At 41.0% G+C, this 22,015-nt stretch overlaps 1 non-coding gene across 1 annotated transcript; it reads right to left on the reverse strand.

The window, feature by feature from the left end:
• Positions 1-661: 661 nt before the first annotated feature.
• LOC122706002 lies at positions 662-770 on the reverse strand. Its single transcript, XR_006344265.1, has one exon. It is a non-coding gene; the product is annotated as a U6 spliceosomal RNA (small nuclear RNA).
• Positions 771-22,015: the final 21,245 nt, after the last annotated feature.

Here is a 22,015-nt window from a genome sequence, read left to right on the forward strand (position 1 = left end):
AATACCCATTTTTCTCTTCTTTCTTGGTGTCAGAATCCTAATTTTATTTAGGATGGTAATGTTCTAGCTAAAAGACTACATTTCCCAGTTTGCCTTACAGCCAGGGATGGCCCCATGATTTACCTCTGTCCAATGACAGGTAAGCATGCTGATTAGGATTTACAGGAAAGCTTCGTAAAAAGAAGAAAGGCTATTGGCATGTACCCTCTCTCCCTTTTTGGGTCTTCTGTCTGGAACTCTGATGGTGTTGGCCATCTTGAATCATGAAACCACCCACTAAAAATGGCAGAGCAGAAAAATACCTGGACTGCCTACTCCCTTTTACTTGAAGAAAAACTAAACCACTATCCTTTAAAAACCTAAAAAACTAGAATTCCAGTTTGTGAACAACAGTGTACTATAATTCCAAATTGATCAGATAATACACAGAAGTTACAATAATTCAAAGCAAACCTCAACAGTCCTCAAACCCAGACCATCATTTATGGCCTGGTCCAGCTTGTCCTATAAAATGGATAGTATTATTATTCCCATTTACAGAAGATGAAACTAAGGTACAAAGAAGCTAAGTAACATGCCGAGATCACATAATCAGCAAGTGACTGAGCTTTGAACTTAGATCTAGTCAATTCTGGAATTTTCACTTTTTTTTCTTTCTTAATAAAATATGGAATGCTTCATGAATTTGCGTGTCATCCTTGCCCAGGGGCCATGCTAATCCTCTCTGTATCTTGGAATCTGTACTCTTAACCACAGCGCCTTCCAATGGTAAAGCTAAGAATAATGGGTGGAAGTCATGGGACACAGATTCCAGTTCAATATAAGGAAGACTCTTCTAAAAGGGGGCTGTTCAATAACAGCATAACTAGGAATACGTAATTAAAGGCTGAATAACCGCTTTTAGGGCTTTCCAGGTGGCACTAGTAGTAAAGAATCCACATGCCAATGCAGGAGATGCAAGAGACGCAGGTTCAGTCCCTGAGTCAGGAAGATCCCCTGGAGTAGGAAGTGGCAACCTACTCCAGAATTATCCAGTATTAGTCTATTTCAGTTCACCCAAGTCTATATATGTGTTTTGACAGAATTAAACACTCCACACTAGGAATTTTAAAAAGAAAGGAAAGGGTAAATTTAATATTAATACTGGCGCTATTCTAGTTCTTGACTTCCCTGTAGCTCAAACAGTAAAGAATCTGCCTGTGATGCAGGAGATCAGGGTTCGACCCCTGGGTCGGGAAGGGAATAGCAATCCACTCCAATATTCTTGCCTGGAGAATTCCAAGGACAGAGAAGCCTGGGGGGGGGGGCCACAGTCCATGGGGTCGCAAAGAGTCAGACATGACTGAGTGACTAACACACATACACATTCTAGTTCTTAATTGGGGTAGTGGGATGGAGGGTCTCCATTTTACTACTGTGTTTCATCACTTATGTATATGTTCCAATGTCTTTTAATATATATTAAACATGACATGCTTGGTGGGCTATAGTCCATGGGGTTGCAATGATTTGGACACAACTTAGCAACTAAACCAAACATGACATTCTAGGTGGCTTAGTGGTAAAGAATCTGCCTGCCAATGCAAGAGATGCAGGAGACCCAGATTGAAATCCTGGGTCAGGAAGATCCCCTGCGGGGGGAAATGGCGGCTGGTTCCAATCCATGGGTTGCAAAAGAGACACAAAAGAGCATGCATGCATGCAAACATGACACAGTGGTTTTCGTTAGAGAGAAGTTAAGCGGCCAACTTGGTTTGGGTGTTGTATGCACGGGGAGTGGTAGCCTGTGCCCATTCACTGTGCCCTCACCTCTGGGCTGAGACTGGAGCCTTTGTGGCCTCAGCACTCCTTCTTCTTGGAGGGAGCATCTCAGTGAGGGCTCTTGGACCATGGCTGAGTTGACAACCTGCCTCTCACCCATTCCTGGGCAGTTTGGAGCAGTAGAGCTGAGTCTCAGGGCACCGTCTAAAGAGGGTGAACATGACGGTAACAGAGGCATCCTGGCCAGAGTTCATGTCTTTTTAGTGTCTCCATCTTCTCTCCACTCCTGTTGTAGCCCTCTCTTCTGATTTCTTATTCCTTCCTCTTCTCTGAGACTTCACCTTTAAAGCAGGAAGCTTTCTTTCATTGAAATTTTTTCTTTTTAAAATTCATTCAGAGTTGTGAGGGGCCTTGAACTGATGTTTGATTGCTGTCTCTTATTCTGGGAACATGGGAAAAATTAGGAAAGCCAGACACTCTTCTGACAAGATGGATTTGACCAAAACAATGTGTTTTTTTTTTTAAACATTCTAAGACATAATATACTTTCTACCTGAACACCAAAAATGTTAGAATGACATCTCTTTTAATTTTCCAAGGTGAGAAAAACTCAACAATACTAAACGGCAAACATCATCCCTATAGACAGGCTTATACTTACAGACACTTTTGGCCTCTAGTCCTTTGGTTAGATAACACAAAAAGAATGATAAAGGTCCTATAAAAAGACAGATTGCTGAGTTGGAAAGGAAGTTGCACACATGGTCTTCTCTCACTGATATCCCAAGAAGGTTTTTCTATCGAATTAGTGAGAGCTCTTCATTGGAAACCATTAGCAACTGGCCTTAGAAAAAGGAACTTATTGGAAAGGTACCAGGTGACTCACAGGACTAGAAGGCCAGAGAATCAGTCTGGGAAAATGGCCAGAACTCCAACTGGCCAGCAGGACCCAAAGTCAAAGCCACGTCATCAATGGGGCAGATTCTGAGGACGCCCTGCTGACCCTGCAGGCTCTGTCACCAGCCTCTAAACTCAGCGCCACCAGCGTGACCTTAAATGGTTCTGTATGTTCACATCACCAGCTCAGGATTGAAAGACTTGAGAAGGTGCATCTGATTGCTAAGCGACAAAATGTCTGCACCTTAGTCTCAAGGGGCTGGCAGAGAGAAATTTGGTCTTTTGTTTTATTACCACTGAGTTATAAGAATTCTTTGTATGTATAGAGCATAAGTACTTTGTCTGTATATGTATTACAGTATCTAAAATGGCTCTTCACCACGTCATGTCTGCTAAAGCTGGAATATCCAAGATGGCTCCTTCATTCAAATGACTGGCACCCAAGCTGGGAAGGCTGGAACACCTGGGACTGGCAGGCATCTCTCTCTTCATCCCCTCTCCATTGTGGCTAGCTTAGGCTTCCTGAAAGCACAGTAATTTCAGAGTATTTAGTCCTTTTTAGTTTTTGTTTTTTTTCATCTATTTTTATTAGTTGGAGGCTAATTACTTTACAATATTGTAGTGGTTTTTGCCATACATTGACATGAATCAGCCATGGATTTACATGTGTTCCCCATCCCGATCCCCCCTCCCACCTCCCTCCCTATCCCATCCCTCTGGGTCTTCCCAGTTCACCAGCTCTGAGCACTTGTCTCATGTATCCAACCTGGGCTGATGATCTGTTTCACCCTTGATAGTATACTTGTTTCAATGCTGTTCTCTCAGAACATCCCACCCTCGCCCTCTCCCACAGAGTCCACAGAGATATAAGTCTGTTCTGTACATCTGTGTTTCTTTCTGTTTTGCATATAGGGTTATCGTTACCATCTTTTTAAATTCCACATATATGCGTTAGTATACTGTATTAGTCTTTATCTTTCTGGCTTACTTCACTCTGTATAATGGGCTCCAGTTTCATCCATCTCATTAGAACTGATTCAAATGAATTCTTTTTAATGGCTGAGTAATATTCCATGGTGTATATGTACCACAGCTTCCTTATCCATTCATCTGCTGATGGGCATCTAGGTTGTTTCCATGTCCTGGCTATTATAAACAGTGCTGCGATGAACATTGGGGTACTATTTAGTCCTTTTTAAAAATGGAGGTTGGATTCACTTAGAACAAATGTTCCAGGAGACCAAGGTATAAGCTATATAAGGCTTCTTATGACCTAGGCCTGGAAGTCAAAGAACACTACCTCCACTGCATTCCATAGGTCAAAATTCAAGTTGAAAAGAATTAGACATCTCCTTTCAATAGAAGCTATCACAAAGAATTTGTGGCCAATCTCTGAGACATGGTATAATTAGAGATCTCAACATTATTGTCATCTGTCAACTTATTCTCAATTGCTCAAACTCACTGAAATCATTAAATAACACTTATTAGCAAAAATGATAGTTTTCAAATTGCTTGCATATATTTTATCTTATGACATCCTCACAAGAACCTTATGAGTTAAGCAATTAGACATTAATATCCTCACTTACTGACACTGCTGAAGCCCAGTAATATTGGTGCCTTGTTCAACAGAAAAGTATCACAACTAGAATTCAGATCTTTGGCCTCTAGTGCAGTGTCTTCTCTTATATGCCTTGCCATTTCTGCTTAGGTATACAAATACTCCTAATTCAATATTCTCTTCTTTCGTAGGAAATCTAAGTTTGTGGTAGCCCTCAATTACTAATGAATTATTTATTCATGAATTATCAGACAGGAAGAGCTGTCTATTTAAATAATTAGGTACTATTCAGTGAAATTGTATTAGAACCAAAAGTTCTGTGGTTGTAAGGAATGAGAATGAATGAGTTGATTTAAAATTGCACCTTTGTTTAGTGACAGGATTATGCATATGATTAAAAACTAAAGAAGCCAAAATTTTATTTACTGACACAGAAATTCTAAGAGTCCATTGTAATTGAGAAAAACAAGTTGCAGAGCATTATGTGAATACACATGCAAGAATGCATACAAACATATATATTTTTCAGACATGCATTTGTTAGTACATGTACAAAAAAATCCTCTAAAGGTGATGCTAATAGTGTTATATCTTAAGGATTCTAGACTGCTTGAATTTGAGTATATATCATTCTTTAAATAGTAATTTATTAGTAAAGGATTTTATATCTCTTCAGTCCTTTCAGAATACATAATTATCTGATTCAAGCATCTTCACACCTTTTCTAGTCCCAAGTGGGGTACAAGAATAAACAAATGAACAAACAAAACTATTAGAGTGAGTTGCCATTTCCTTCTCCAGGGGGTCTTCCCAACCCGGAGATCGAACCCGAGTCTCTTGTGTCTCCTGCACTGCAGGCGAATTCGTTACCACTGAGCCACCTGGGAACAAAACTACAGATGGTATCATATTAAGGAAAGAAATTCTATATTTGTTGATTCACGCCCCCAACAGAAGTTACTGGGATAGTATCTTTTTAGTACTCAGCATAGGGAAATGTGTTCTTAAACAAAATAATACAAAAGTATCCTTTGGGCTAAATATAATTGTCTTCCAGAAACTCACTGGTTTGGACCTCAAAAGAGATAGGCATTTCTTTGCAAACCAAGAAGTGACTGTTTTTCACAGATCTCAAAAGACAATCAAAGAAATAGCAAACCAACTTGGACCTGCATGTATATTAAACTTTACCTAAAAAGCATTCCAGTTTACATTAAATTATTTAGAAATTCCAAACCAAACTCTGGCCCTACTATGTCATAAATCAGGCAAAGGAGGACCTGGGAGATTGGCAAAGCTAGCTGGGCTAAAATAGAGTGAAACTCCTTTCCTGTATGTCTTCAATTTGGGAATAAAGCAGAGTTCAAAGAGCCAAAGGCCAGGGTGTGGACAGGAATACCATCTGTCGGATGGGTGCTCCAGACAGGAGCATCGTGGATCAAGCCAGGAGGGGGGTTATCCAAACTGGTTAGGATTGAGAACTAGCGCCTGTGGGGAGACATCAAACACAACCTAGATAGTGATAGTGACCTGCCGTTTGTTCAGGGACAGCCTGCTAGACCCTTTTCATACGTCATCTCACAGCCCGCAGTGTCCTCACAAACAGGGTCTTAACTTCCTCAGATGACGACACAGACTGAGAAGGGCTTACAGGGCATGCCCAAAGCCATGACGCTAGTGAGTGACAGAACCAAAATTCAAGCCCAGACCTTTCTCAAAGCCTATATTCTTTCCAACAGACCAAGCTGTGGTGATCTAAAGGACCCAGGAAAATTTTGTGAGAATAGTAAAGTCAGGAACCATGAGCCTCAGGGAGTGGGCTGACGTGCCAGTTCCATCAGGTCTACTTGTTCTGGACCTCTCCTGGAAACACAGGCTATTTTGGTGTATCCTTTCATATAATATCTGGGTATACCTGCCTAGTGGGTATCACATCGTCACAGAGTCATGGGGCAGATAAAGTGAAATGAATATGATGGTGTTCCAAAGGTAGCCAGGCTCCTCTGCCAAGCGTCAGGTTTGATGTAAAAGGTAGAGAGAAATGGAAGAGAGCGGGTGCCGGAGTCAATGACTGAATAATGAAGCATGAGCCCCAGGCTCTGTCTAGATGCTCATGAGGCTCCCTTTTCTAAGAGGAAGACCATGCACAAAGACGTGATGAAAAATTGTGGAACCTGACCGAGAAGGAAAACCAAGTGAGAAACGTGTTTTGAGAAGGATATCATTAGCACATCAAGTGCCAAAGGAAGAATAAACTAGAGGAGGACTGAGATAAAGCCCTAACTTGGACATGAGAAGGGCACAGATGACCTTTGGGAGGGGAGATCTGGGGTCTTTGGGAGGACACGTCAAAAAAACAGTGACCTAAAGTAGGGGTGGCAATGTTGAAATAAACCTGACTTTGTCAAGAACCATGAGCATCAGAAATAGATGGTGAACAAGTCAAGGGCAGGCGATCAGTCTTGGATTAGGGAAATTGTGAAAGGTGATACAGATGAGGGAGGAAGAGTCATGATTCAGAGATGTTAAGACAGAGGAATTAACTGGTGGAGTGTGGTCCCGGATGAATGGGGATGGTAAGGATTCTGCACACTGAATCTTTCCTTAAAGCAGATGGAAGAGAGAAATAAGACTGATGATCAAGTAGACATGTGAAGGGGTTTTTTAGGTATTTTTCATTGGTAGTAAATACATTTTTTTTTTTTTTTTACTATTACTATACCAGAACGATGGACTTGATTCAAGAAAAGGGCACAGAAGAGCAGAAATGAGTTCAAGTTCCTAGCTTTGTTCCTTATTATGTCTGTGACTTGGACAAATTTTCTGAGCTTTGCTTTGCTCACCTTTAAATTAGGATGATTATCTATGTCCTGACTCCCAAGTTGACTCCCAAGTCAAATATCTAGAAATTCAGATTTGTTAAGTCATTGGTAGTTTGGAACTGGGCATGGTGTGAGCATTTACACCATGGAGACAAGCAAATGTTACAAAGCAAGCCTTCCCAAGGGCTTGCCATTGCCTGCTTCCCTTTTATTAATAGTATTGTCAGGCTGAAATGAGAGACTGTTTGTGAAAACACTGTGCAAAGAACCAAGCTCTATATAATGGGAAGAGCTTTTAATATTAATATTGACAAGTGTGGCAGCATGAATTTTTCACCTATTAATTAAAGTTTTCTTTTCTGTCCCCCGCCCACCATTCTTAACATATAGCCTTTCGTATTTCCTGGCCTTAGCAATTTTTGCAGGGCCGAGGGCAAAGATGCTTGAAAGCAATGGCTCTTCCAATCTTATTAAAGGACTATACATACCAAAGAGATAGTATTGAGAACAGGAAGGAAAATGGGAATATCAAAAAGGCTTCAAGGAGAGATTCCCAGTGGCCTGAGAAGGGCAGAGGTCAGTGGGTTTTATAGGAAGCAGAAGGGAACCAGGTCTGGATGCCTAACAATTCCCTGAGAGGCACAAGACCTCAGGAAGTGGCTACAGAATGGATCTGAAAAACCTGCCTGGGAAGGCAGCTTCTCAGACTCAACTCAGAGTCCAGAGGCACAAGACCAGTCAAGCATATTTAGATTCAGAATACAGGATAGGAAATCCTGTCAGCAGGGCAGCAACAGTGTTCCCTTTCCCCCGGGAAGTGGTCCATGCAACAATCCGTATGGCACATGGGTTCTCCTGTTTGGTTTCCCGGCTTCCAGTGCAAGGAAATGAGACCACGTGAGGTCCGTGTGGGATCCCTGCCCCGGTCTAGACCCTCGTGGCCCACAGAAGCTAGCATCTCCTGTAACAACTCCACAGGGATGGCTGCTGCGCCTGGCGCCCTCAAAGAACTTGAACAGTTTTGAGAGTCACTGTTCTCAGTAAGCCCAGAGCTATGGCTTCCCCCAGGTTCTTAGTTCTCCCCGCGCAGATACAATTCACCGTGAAGGGTCATTTTTGCCATAAGTCACTCTGCCTAGTAATAACACAGCTGACACAGTAATTTTCTCAGGTCTTCAGAGGAAACAGAGAAAGTTAACAGAAAGTAAAATCTCAAGTTGAAAGGGAGAGGGTCTTTTAAAACACTTTATTCAGGGTGGGCCCAAGCAGGCAGGACTCGAGGCACCGGGACCCCCAGCCTCACCAGAGACGCCCTTGTCACAAATGTGGCCCAGAGGCAGAGACACTGGATGTAAAACATAAAGGTCACATTGCTGGTGATTGAACAGAAGTCTCGGCCTTCCCTGGTGGTCCAGTGGTCAATCTCCAGTCTGGGAAGATCTCACATGCCACAGGTCAACTAAGCCCATGCACCACAACTACTGATTCTGCTCGCTAGGGCCCAGGAGCCAAAACTACAGAAGCCCTAGAGCCTGCGCTCTGCAACAAGAGCAGCCACCACAACGAGAAGCCCAGACACCACAACTACAGAGGAGCCCCTGCTTGCCGCAACTAGGGAAAGCCCACGCACAGCAACGAAGACCCAGTACAGCTAGACACTAATAGATCTTAAAAAAACAGAAGTCTTCTCTCCCAGACCCTCACTATTCTATTGGCTGTTAAATCAGTTCCCACAAAAATTACAGTGAAAAAATCCCCTTGACCTCTCCCTATATACCTCAGGTTCCAACTGCAGTAAGAATTTATTCATATCACTCTTGAGAGTGAACCAGTTAACATTTGCAGAGCAGGCAAAAGTCTGAAAGATACATTAATAACTGCACCAGGCATGCACTGGGGGCTGCTCATCCTCTGGGCACTTAGCAATCACAAATCATTCAAGGGCTGTTTGCAAAGTATTATCGGTCCATTCCCAGTGCAAACAACCTCCACTTTATAAGGGAATTCTAATCCCAAACTATCTTGTCATTTTAAAAACATTACTTTTCAAGACCTGGCATTATGCTGAGTTGTTCTTTTAAAAGATTAACGAGAATCCTCATAGTTTAAAATAACTAAAGGCATGAGCCACTTTTAATATGTACTGTGTAAGAATTTTTTCTTTTCAGAAAAAAATTTTATAGAAGTAACACATTAGTACAGACTCATTATAAGAAAAATCCAAACAACACATTTAAAGTTAAAGTCTTCCTGGCCCTCTTCCCACTGAACTTCCCTCTTTGGAGGTGACCAGGATATTAATTTGGTATATGCTTCCTTCCCTTTTGCTCTTCACTTATAAGTAATGTTTTGAATTATAAATGGCTCTCAGTACAACTATTAGAGTGTATGGTGTAGTCGGAGATTCCTGTCTTCTCCTCTTTTTATAAAGGTCCTAGGAGGACTTCCCTGGTGGTCCAGTGGTTAAGAATCCGCCTGCCAATGCTGGGGACAAGGGTTCACACCTTGGTCTGGGAAGATTCCACATGCCACGGGTCAACTAAGCCAGTGTGCCACAACTACTGAGCCCACACTCTAGAGTTCATGCTCTGCAACAAGAGAAGCCACTGCTGTGAAAAGCCCACACACCACAACTAGAGAAAAACCCAAGCAACAATGAAGATCCAAAAATAAATAAAATTATAAGGTCTCTAGTCCCATCACTAGGGCCCTACTCTCATGACCTAATCTAACCTTAATCACCTCCCCCAAACCTGACAGTTTCCTAATATATCCCCATGGGAATAGGGTCCAGTGAATGAATTTTGGGAGGACACAAACATGCACTCCATAAGAGGGTAGGTTCCATATTTCCCCAGAGCACATGAGAGATACAGAGAACCCCTCAGAAAGTTTATCGTCCTCTTTCCACCATGTGAGGATACGAGAATGCTGCAACTAGGAGACTGCCCTCACCGGAGAATTTGGCGCCCTGATCTTGGATTTCCAGCCTCCAGAACTAGAAGAAATAAGTTCCTGCTGATTATTAATGGAAAAAAAAAGTTTATCATCAGGAAATGTTAACAATTTCAAAATTAGCTACACACATGTTAGGGGAACCAAGAACTTGTTACTTTTCCCTTAAGAATCAAGAAATGTCTACAGAATGGGAGAGGAACGTGATCCAGCAGCTTCCCTCTATAAACATTCTTAGCATCCAGCGTCCCTGAGCTGTTCCAGCGCCTCAGAACCCTCTTGTGACAAGCCTGAAGAGTTGGCATTTCCAAACCGTGCATTTCAAGCTCCAGAGCGTACAGAATGATGCATTCAGCTAAGTAGACGCTGGCGGCACTGCTCCCCGCCCGCCCTCGCCCCCTCTGAAGTTTCCATTACCCAAGGGCTTTGATCTGGTAAACAAATCTGAGTCCAGTCACATGGCAAAGGTTCCCTTTCTCTCACTCTCCTCTCTGTGCTTGGGAGAACTGAACAATTAACAAACAGAGTGTGTTCTGGGACAGTTCAAGATTTTGTACCTGATTTGGGGAGACTGAAAGGCAGCCCTTGCAAACAGTCTCTTTTGCCAGCTTCCTCCCTCCCCTTCCCCCTTCCTAAGCCCTGGGATTCCCCCTAGGGATTTTATAGAAACCAGCCCATCTGGAATATTCTGCTGACAGAAAGTCAGTAATTGATGCCAGCCAGAGAAAGCACAACTTCTGCAACTGCTTTAATTCCAGAAAAAGTCTTGCCTGCCTTGCAGCATTCACTTGAGCCAGGCCTTGCTTCATCCGGCCGGGTAGCCTCAAGCACCTGAGAAAGTTTCCAGAACCCAGTGCTCAGTGAATATTTGTCAGGCTGAATTAATTGCATTGAAGGCATTTGATCTCTCTGAATCTCATTTGAAGATGAGAATAACCATACATACTTCACAGTGTAGGGATTTATTTAACCATATCGTTTGGCTTCTCAAAAAAATCTGTTGGGTCCCTATGTCCCTAAAGGATAAGCGGGATGCAGTTTCTTGCAGTTAAGTGTCTGAGAGGCGTGGAGCTTACTGGATGAGTGCTATTGAGTGGGGTAAGTCATCTCTCTGAGTTTCAGTTTCTTCATTTGTAAGTACAGAAAAATAATATCTACTTTAGAGGTTATTGTGGAGCAATAAATGAAAAGACATGTAAAGGTCATGACACAAGTATTGCCCACAGTAACTCTTCTAGAAATGTTAACTATTAGTCTTATGTGCATAATCTGTACACTGTGGGCACATGACCGGAAATCAGTAATGGTAAGTGGCTAAGTCCATGGGAGAACACAGCTGTATCAGTTAGGAATGTGTTTGGCTGCATGTGATAGAAACGCTGCTAGAGTGACTAAACCAAGTAGCTGGTTATTTCTCTGCTGTAATACAAAACCAGACGTAGGCAACCCAGAGCTGAGAGAACCGATCAAGGAAGTCGCCAGGCACCCAGGCCCTTTCTGAGCACATGGCCCTCATTCTCAGATTCGCTGTTCCATCCGGGAAGAAGTGGGGAAGGGCTTCAGTTGCCTCATCTATAAAATGAGAACAAGCTCACTGTCGTTCTACTGAATAAAAAAAAAAAAAAAAGGAAATCACAGACAACACTAGCAGATCATGACATTTTTGAAAAAAAACGTAATGAAACAAAAACTGGTTGGAATGAAGTAACAGACTTTCATTGTTAGCTCTATGGAAGTCTATACTTTTAATTTGTACATATTTGTACATTTACATATTCATGTATTACTTATCTAATAAAATTAATGATTGTAACTATGCAATAGTGGAAACATAAAATTGTGTATGCATAGGGTAAAGTTTGGAGAGGATTCTAGAAATATGAAAACGGTAGCTGAGTCAGACTGGTGAAATTATAGAAAACTTTCTTATTTGTGCTATTATTGCTATTTTACAAATGCAATAAGTATGATTTACCCCCACAAGTTGTTCACATAAGGCATAGGTAGATTTCTGTAACAACCCAAGTTGGGCATTTTTAAAAGGTAACTGTGATTTTGCTGACTGTGAGATCAGACCAGCATAGCCTCAGTTGAGACTGAAGTTTAACAGAGATTATCTGGGATGCTTGAAACCAAATTATTTCACTTGAACTTGGTGAAAAAAGCTGTCTCTCCAGTTTCATTCTTCTCTTAAATCTCCAGCATCAACAGCCAAAACACAGGACAAGAACCAGAATGGTCACTACTTCCTCCTTCACTGAGATCCGCTTAGACAGCGATGCTGCTCGTTACTGCCCAGCAAGGAAGGTGGCCGAGCGAGAACGGAGTCTGCCAGACGAGGCACGTAGCACTGCCCTGCAACTTTGCCATACCATTTCCACATGGAAGGCCATTACCTGGATCATTAACCTTGACTCCTATATAAACCTAGTCACCCAAAGCAGCTCATAATAAAGCAGTTGTTATGGAAGACTCCAAGTAGGGTACAAAAATGCTGGTTAGGAGGTCCCTGCTAGAACATTCAAAACTAGCCCCTACTCACTGACTTGGTGCCAAGAACTGGGCTATCCACTTACATTTAGGATTTCAGCTCATCCTCTTTGTGACACTGCAAGGTAGACGCCCCCTCCCCGCCAGTGTACAGAAAGTCTAAATGACTTACTTACTCAAGACCACATAGCCCATCAAATGAAAGAGCTAGATCTCTAACCCAACAATTTTGAGGACTACGAAGCCCATACTTTTAACTTGCTCAATGTTTTTCACATGCATTTGTATTTGAACAGAGTTCTTTGAAACAAAGTACCCATGCAAATTTGAGGAGCATGTCTTTAATGTTGGTGGTGGTGCGGGTGAGGGGGGGGCGGAGGCAGGTACTCAAAAAGTTCTCTGAATATACTCAATGAAATACTCATGAAAAAGGAGCTGGGCTTAAGTCAACCCAAGTATGTACAACACAGCCTTTAGGCAGTTGGGTGTGCTTCCCCCCCAGCAATATATCAACCAAACCACAGTAGCCTTAATGTATGACTTTAATATATTACCAGGGAAAAATGTTCCAGTGATTTACTGGGGTACACATCATTGGTATTATGAGGCAGCATTAATCAAAGCTATAGAGTTGGCTTCTGAAAACCATTAGGTAAATCCGAAGCTCTACACTTAATGTATTCACCTTGGGCCACATTCTGGAAGGAATGAAAAGATTTCACTGCTTTTGCTTTAAATCTGCCTTCCCAGTAGTAAAATTAATGTGTTTCTTGAAATTTTTAAGGTGCATTTTAAGATGAACAATTGTTAAAAGTTCTCTTTACCAAGAGTCTCTCTAAAGGAAGAAAGGCCAATCCCCTAGTCATGTGTTCTAAGGAGGGAGACCTGCCCTGGATTTCTAGTTTAGTTGCCAACCACAACAACAAAAATATAAAACCCAGAGTCACTCACTTTTAAAAAATAGTTTTAACACTGCTTGTTGGGAGGATAGTTTATAAATACAAAGATCCTAAAAAGCAAACGCTGGTGAAGGAAGTTGTAGAATGGGGACCCATGGACACTGGATGAAGAGCAGGGTCAAGAGTACAAGCTCTGCTTCTTCTCTGTGAATACTTTCTCCTCATGGACTATACCCTGCTGAAAACACACACATGCACGCGCGCGCACACACACACACACACACACACACACACCCTTCCTCACAGTCCATTTAGTCTTCTCGAAATGGAGAGTAGCCTGGCAAGGCTGTCAATGCAGACAAGAAGAAGGGGTTCCCAGGATAAAGAATAAACCCTGGCGCTTTTCTACATTTTATTTTCTCACTGAACCAAGCAGCCCTGATACAGTGTAAGGCAGCTTACATTTCTCTGTAATTTGTTCTTACTTGAAAAACTGACCAACTTAAATAAAAGGGATATTCACTAGAGCTCCGTTACTGCTTCTGGATTTGCTCCAAAGGGCCAGGGTCTCCCGAGTCTGTCCAAGCTGCAGCAGGCCTGTGTCTGCAGGAGCCACTCACCTGCACCTCCACCCCCAACTTCAGGTCGCCCCCACACCCTGAGAGAGACATGCCAAGGTAGGGAGTGTGTGTGGCCTAGTAGAAGGAATTGCTAATGAGGGAGACAGTAGACAATGTCCTTTCCAGGGAAATCTCTCTGATGGTGAAAGAAAAAGAAAGAAAAGAGGCCGAATGATTGCAGGCCTGGGCAGCATTTTAAAATTTGAGAGACAAGGAGTTCTTGCACTCATGAAGCTAAGGGGACAACTAGACATGAATCAAATAAAAACACAAATAAAACGTTAATTATCAGACACTCTGCAGCCTTTGTACTAATCACTGTTCCCTTCAAAAGACTCCCTGGAAAGCGTTGGGAAATGACACTTTTCAAGAGTTTAGCAGTTTCCTTAGTCTCCTTCTTCCTCCTGCAGGAACAACCTTATCTTTATTTAGAATTTATTTCACCAGTTTACATTCTTTAAGAGCAGATGTTCCACCTGACCTCAGAGAGCTGCACTCGCCGGCAGAGTGTCACTATTCTGAACTGATTATCTTGTCGTGTTCTAAAGAGCCCTACTTCAGAAACAGGTTACTAACTGGATATTTTAGAACTTAACACATCATTAAAAAAGAAAAACTACAAGTGAGCTCATCAAGTGTTGGTGGATGTTTGAAGTGAGACTTTATTTTAAAAGTGGCTGTGGGCCTGCTATCGATAGCTCTACACATAATGCCTCTTCTATAACATAAAAATTGTCCTATTAATTTTTATTTCCAGATCTGACTCAATGGGAGGATGATCACTATGAAACATGCCTGCATCCTAGACAAAGTAACATTTAACATATAGTCTGTGAACCTTGAAGAGGCTATGTATGCCCCTTCATTATCATGGACACTATATTCTCTAATGATTTTTTCAGTTGCTCAAGAAATCATTTATTTGATTCTTTATTCACCCAAATGCACTTCAGGAGCAGAAAATATATATGTCAGGGTGAGGCAGAGGGATGTGACACACCTTTTATAAAGTAATTTCCTAAAAAAAAATAAATAAATAAAGTAATTTCCTAATTCTGCCTGGCATGTTGATTGAGCAGAACTGATTCATGAGCTGGTCTACAGAGCAGAACTCTACTTCAAGTTCACTGTCTGAGGCTCATTGTTCCTTGATCCCCAGATGACACCTTAAGTGAACCCACAGCTTATCCATAAGCAATAGCATGATAACATGATTATTATATTACTATTAATTCTTAGATTATAAGTAAAATCACAATAAAAGCAGGCCTCACAGCTATCCATTCATCCCTAGTTAACAAAAAGTTCTCTGATCACTGAGAGAAAAAAAAAATCACAAAAATCCCAGATGAATATTTTTTAAAGAATGGGGCATCCCTGAGGTCAAGTGGCTAAGACTCTGCACTTCCAACGCACTGGGCCTGGGTTCGATCCCTGGTTGGGAAGCTAGATCCTATGTGCCACAACTAAGAGTTCACATGCTGTAACTAAAACTCCCGCATGTTGCAACTAACACCCAGGGCAGCCAAATAAATAAAAAAGTTTTTAAAAATTCACAAAAATCAAAATGCCCAGGGTTATTGTGAGAATTCTGAATTGCATCTAACGTCAAACCTTCTCCCCTCTCACAGACCAGGGCCCTGCCGCAGGAAGACTTGCAGTGGGGAAGATTCCTCTTCCAAAGACAGATTTCTTTGTCTGTCCTTCCCAGTTTTGCTCTCCCCAACTCAGTAGGCTGAAAGGTTGTAGAATGGAGGAGGGTGAGTGGACATCGGCACAAAAGATCTTACTTGACCGACACCAACATCAATCAGTTGGGGGTGGATTTCCTCTGGCTGTAGAGTTATTTTAAGCTGATGCTTCCTAAACTGTGTGGATAGTGCAAGTTGACCACCCTTCTTGTGGTGCATTTCTGAATTCCTCAGAGGTCCCAGTGGGAACATTAGACTATAATGCTCTTCACGTGTATACTGCATTTCCCTATGGCTGATTCTTTTTACTTTCCCCCTTAACCCCAGGGAATTTCATGATTCAACCCTGGTTGGGGTTACATCACCCCTCTAGGTAATCCTTCTAGGAAGATATAAAATGTCTCCAGCAGGGCTCTTTCCCACATTGTCCACTTATGGTCCAAGAAAAAACCACTCACACATCCCTGCACTTTCCCACCCCCCCTCAGTGATAAGTGCGGCTAGTTCCTAATACATCACAGTTGCTCTCTTTCTCTCTCCCCTGCTGTATCAGGGTAATAGCCACAGAGTCTCACCATTATGTTCCTGAGACAGTAGTCCAGGGAGTTCCTATAAAACAAGGTCTTTAAGTGGCCTGCTTGAAGCTTCTTGAACTGGGCGCCATCAAACTCACCATCACTCCCAAACCAAACTTCTCTACCAAGAAGTTCTCTCTAATATCCAGCCTCAGCCTTTTTCTTATCTTTGAAGTGGGTATTAGGGTCAGGTTTCCCTTTGCAATTCCTCCATAAGGGTCTAGTACATCACAACAACTGGGGCTTCCCACGTGGTACTAGTGGTAAAGAAGCCATCTGCCAATACAGGAGAAGCAAGAGATGTGCGTTTAATCCCTGGGTGGGAGGATTCTCTGGAGTAGGAAATGGCAGCCCACTCCAGCATTCTTGCCTGGAAAATTCCAAGGACAGAGGAGCCTGGCAGGTTATAGTCCATGGGGTCGCAAAGAGTTGGACATGACTGAGCATACACACACACACACCTCACAACAATAAAGGCATACTTAACACCCATTATTTAGCCTTGCATTGGGAAAAAGAGTTCACTTCATCTGCTTGTTACAGAGGGTTCATTTATTCTACACAGGAAGCAACGTGGCCCTCTTAGATGCTATCAGCGCAGCTACCAACCAAACCTGAGTCTCAGAATGCCTTGCTCCCCTGCCTGCTCTCTTGGTTGAAGACTGGGATAAAATGCACAATAACCCTCTCAAAACTTCAGATAATACTGTGAAGTTACAGTAATCAAAACAGCATGATACTGGTACAAAAACAGACATGGAACAGAATACAGAGCCTATCAAAAAACCCATACACCTAAGGTCAATTAATATTTGACAAAGGCAGCATGAATATACAATGGAGAAAGGCAATCTCTTCAGCAGGTAGTACTGGGAAAGCTGAACAGCTGCCTGTAAATCAGTGAAGTCAAAATATAGCCTCTCACCATACACAAAGATAAACTCAAAATGGATGAAAGACTTAAATGTAAGACATGACACTATAAAACTCCGAGAAGAGAAAAAGGTGAAATATTCCCTGATGTAAATCATACCTATGTTTCCTTCGGTCAATCCACCAAGGCAATAGAAATGAAAGCAAAAATAAACAAATGGGACCTAATCAAACTTAAAAGCTTTTGCACAGAAAAAGAAACCATAAACAAAATGAGTAGACAATGCACAGAATGGGAGAAAATATTTACAAATGATGTGACCGACAAGGGCTTCATTTCCAAAATACACAAACAGCTCATACAACTCAACAACAAGAACAAGAACAACAACAAAACAACCCAATCAAAAAATGGGCAGAAGGCCTAAACAGACATTTCTCCAAAGAAGACATACACATGGCCAACAGGCACATGAAAAGATGCTCAACGTCACTAATTATTAGAGAAATGCAAATCAAAACTACAATGAGGTACCACTTCATACCAGTCAGAATGGTTATCATTTAAAAGTCTACAAACAGTAAATGCTGGAGAGAGTGTGAAGAAAATGGAAACTTGTACACTGTTAGTGGGAATGTAAATTGCTGCAGTCACTAAGGAAAACAGTATGGAAGTTCCTCAAAAAACTACAAAAAGCATTGCCATATGATCCAGCAATCCTATTCCTGGGCATATATCCAGACAAAACTATAATTCCAAAAGATACATGTACTGCCATGCTCATAGCAGCACTATTTACTATAGCCAAGACATGGAAATAACCTAAATGCCCATCAATAGATGAATGGATAAAGAGGATCTGAGATATGGACATGAATACTACTCAACCAGAAAAATAATGCCATTTGCAGCAACATGGATGGACCAAGAGAGTATCATACTAAGTGAGGTAAGTCAGAAAGAGAAAGATAAATACCATATGATATCACATATATGTGGAATCTAAACTATGACACAAATGAACTTATCTGTGAAGAAGAAATAGACTCACAGACATAGAGAACAGACTTGGAGTTGCCAAAGGGGAGGGGGGTAGGAGAGGGATAGGTTGGGAGTTTGGGATTAGCAGATGCAAATTATTATATACAGAATGGATAAACAATAAGGTGCTGCCATATAACACAGAGAACTATAGTCAGTATCCTGTAATAAACCAAAATGGAAAGTAGCATGAAAAAGAATATATATGTATAATTGAATCATTTGCTGTATATCAGAAACTAATACATTATAAATCAACTATACTTCAATAAAATCATAGCACAACGCATATTCTTTGGGAACAAGATTCATGTTGTTGGCCTTTCTGAAGCAGACTCTTAAAGATACCCCTGGATTGCCTTGAGAGGCTTACAAACCAAACATTCACACCAGCAGACCGCTATCCACAGTGCTTTCCCCTAAAGAAAAACACATAAAAAGGATCCCCTTGCTGCTCCTCTCTTAGACTTTCTCCAGTTTAATGACTTTTATTTTGGTAGAACTGCTCTGTATCAATTAAATATGCCGCTTATATTCTGAGCCAATCTTGGCCACTGAGTACCAATCATTAGAATTTAACTTTTATGGAAAGAAGACCTCTGTGGCCAGGTGAGCTTTAATTGCACCTCTTTTGTTAGTTCAGAGCTTCATGTTATGCCAAGAAAGCATTAGCCTCATACCTTGTTTATACTAGAGAAGAATGAATGGGGGGAAATTGTTCCTTTCTGCCTATTTCTAAATCACCCTTTTCTTAATAGGTTAAAGCTAACTTCTTATAAAACCTTAACAATGAAACATCATGTCTGAAAGAAAGTCTCAGGTTCTTGGCACTGAGGATTGCCAGCCCTTCACAGTTAGATTTTCCTCTTAGCTAGCTGTTCTTTTCCTTTCAGCAGGAATGCTTTCTGGTTTTTATGACCAAGTGGGATGAGAGAAGCAAAACAGCAAGAGGTATTCATGTAGTCATGTTACATTAAATTTCTCTAACATACAGTTCCATTAGAGTTTCCTTTCTTACTTACAGAATACCATTGTGTATACATTAGGATTTCAGTCCTCCAAAGTAGGCCTGTTTGCAAGAAATAGGAGATTAAAGAACTGATGTCTCTATAGAAAGAGAAATAACATGTCAATTGTGTTTATTTGTTGGGCTACATGATTTATGCTTTCTCATGTGAAGATGGAGTAGAGAAAAGAGGACACGTGACATTGTTTAGATAATCCCCAAAGAAAGTTGGAGTTCCTCCTTCAGGAAAAGGGTTGCCTTTCATTTAAAATATAAATGGTACTGACAGCTTATGGGTAAGAGAAAGATTTCTTATGTTCTAAGAAATGAGTTCAAGATGCACTTAATTTAGTTCTACATAGAAGGAGAATATTTAGCATTCTAAGGGAGAAGGGGGAAAAGGGGGAAAGATTAAGGAAGAATCCCATAAAAATAAGGAATTTAGCCACCCCTTCATGAAGCTTTATGTCCACATAGATGTGAAAAGGATCAATGCAATCTGTTTAAAATATACATTTAAAATTCTTTGTTTGTCAAAACATTTTAATTCTTCTCCGTTTCTCTTCCTTCTAATTAATTCTCTAGTCCACGTAGATGATTAAATCTAATAAAACAATAATGTTGGGCAAAAACTTTGGAAAAATCTAATATGAAAAAGAAAATGTTATATAAAATAGATAAACAATAAGGACTAATTGCAATAACTTATAATGGAAAAGAATCTGAAAAAGGAGATATATATATATATATATATATATAGCTGAATCACTTTGGTGTTTACCTGAAGCATTGTAAGTCAACTATACTTCAATTTAAAAAAGAAGAAAATATATGGGATTTTCCTGGCAGCCCAGTGGTTAAGACGCCATGCTCCCAATGCAAGGGGCATGGGTTTAATCCCTACTCTGGGAAGATCCCACATGCTGCATGACCAAAAAGTGAAAGAAAAAAAAAAAAGTTGATAAAGTTTCTAAATACTCTTTTACCCAGTTGCTCTTCTACTGCAAAAATAGGTGGCAAAAAATTACAATTCAAGTTCTCCTTGCATAATTTCACAAGGCCCCAAATTGGTACATATGATTATCATTAATAAATATCAAAAAAACTTTTGTATATTAAACTATATATGACCTTATGCTAGGTGTTATATTCATTTTTCTTTAAAATCATCATCACTGCTTCACAGGAAGTTACATTCCAAAAGAAAAAATCCATATGTGAATGCATAGCAAGAAAAAAAGAGAAGCAGCTAAAAATAAAAGTAGTTTATTGGGTGGAGAGGGAGGTGGGAGGGGGGATCGGGATGGGGAATACATGTAACTCCATGGCTGATTCATGTCAATGTATGACAAAACCCACTGCAATGTTGTGAAGTACTTAGCCTCCAACTAATAAAAAAAAATGAAAAAAAAAAAGTAGTTTATTGACTGTCCTTCAGAAGAGAAACATCACAACACACATACACACACTTTCTCATCACTGATTAGTGCTACTGCAATAAACTTGCAGTAAAAGTGAAGATATAACAATGTATCTCCTAGAAACCTATTATGGACAACTTATACCACGTTTAGCACTCAGAGGATGGGAACCACATCCTTTCATCAAGTAAGCCCTTCTGCAGACAGTTTCCCTGTCTAAACCAAATCTTCCAATGCAATTACAGAATGAGGCTATCAATTCATTGTGAATTGTCCCTCTTTTTAATGGGAAGCTTGAAGTCCCTGAAACTTGATGTAAGTTCATGTTACAACCAAGAGCTTTGTTCACAACAATTAATGGCAAAAGGGTCTCAGGTTGATGCCAACAGCCAGATTATTACCTCTCAAAAAATTATCCTCCCAAAGGAGAAAGATTCTTACAAAAAGGGGAGGATTTCAAAACTGCTTTAGAACTGTACCTCTGGGTGTTATTTTTCAAGCATCATAAAGCATTTGTATTCAGCTGTTTTTTGATCCAAGTAAAACACTTCTAAAGATAAGTGAGGTTTGTTTCCTGAGTTAAAGGATATCTTTAAGTTGACAGGCACAGGACAATAAAAGGCCTTTTTCAGGAGCATATAAACTGGAACAAGGACAAACAAATTTCAAGACTGTTGAGAGATTGAGAAACCTAACAGGACACCTCACATTTAACACATTCTCAGCGGACCTCAGACTTCCTGGCTGTTCCTGAACTATTTCCCATGAAGCAAGGCATCATATATCACTGTCAAAACACACGCTAGCTGATACTTTCCACAGCACTCGGACAAGCCCTCAACAACTCAGTATAGTGGAGACAGGGGCTGTGGAAGAGAAGGCAGTTTTAACTTGTGGGAATGATCTCACCATTGCCAATTGTGCATATGCATTCATCCACTGTTCCATTCAAGAAATATCTGAGGCCTGCCTCTTCATTGGGCCCAACTAACCATCAGAACCCACTGGGCCCTTCCACCAGCTGTTGATTTGTTGGTGGGTATGGAGTGGGACCTATGTGTCTTGGCTTTTAAACTGTCCAGAGCCAGATTTGGAATCACTCCAGTGTTTTCAGGATATCATTGATGAGAGGAGACTTACACGCAGAGGGAGATCATCTTTCTTCTCCAGATTCTTGAGCCACCCCTTCACACCAATAGCCTATTTTGTTCCTTTCTTCTTACTGAGGTCATTCTAGGTGAGGGCCAATGGTGGAAAGATTGATAGTAGAGAGGGGAGAGAGAATGAAGGAAAGATTTTAAAAAATGAAGGTCTGTCTACCTCTCACTCACCATTTTACTGCTGCTCCTATTCCAGCTTCTAGTAATGATAAGGTATTTATAACAGACTAACCCTCCTG

This window comes from Cervus elaphus, chromosome 12 (assembly GCF_910594005.1).
Source record: "Cervus elaphus chromosome 12, mCerEla1.1, whole genome shotgun sequence".
NCBI lineage: Eukaryota > Metazoa > Chordata > Mammalia > Artiodactyla > Cervidae > Cervus > Cervus elaphus.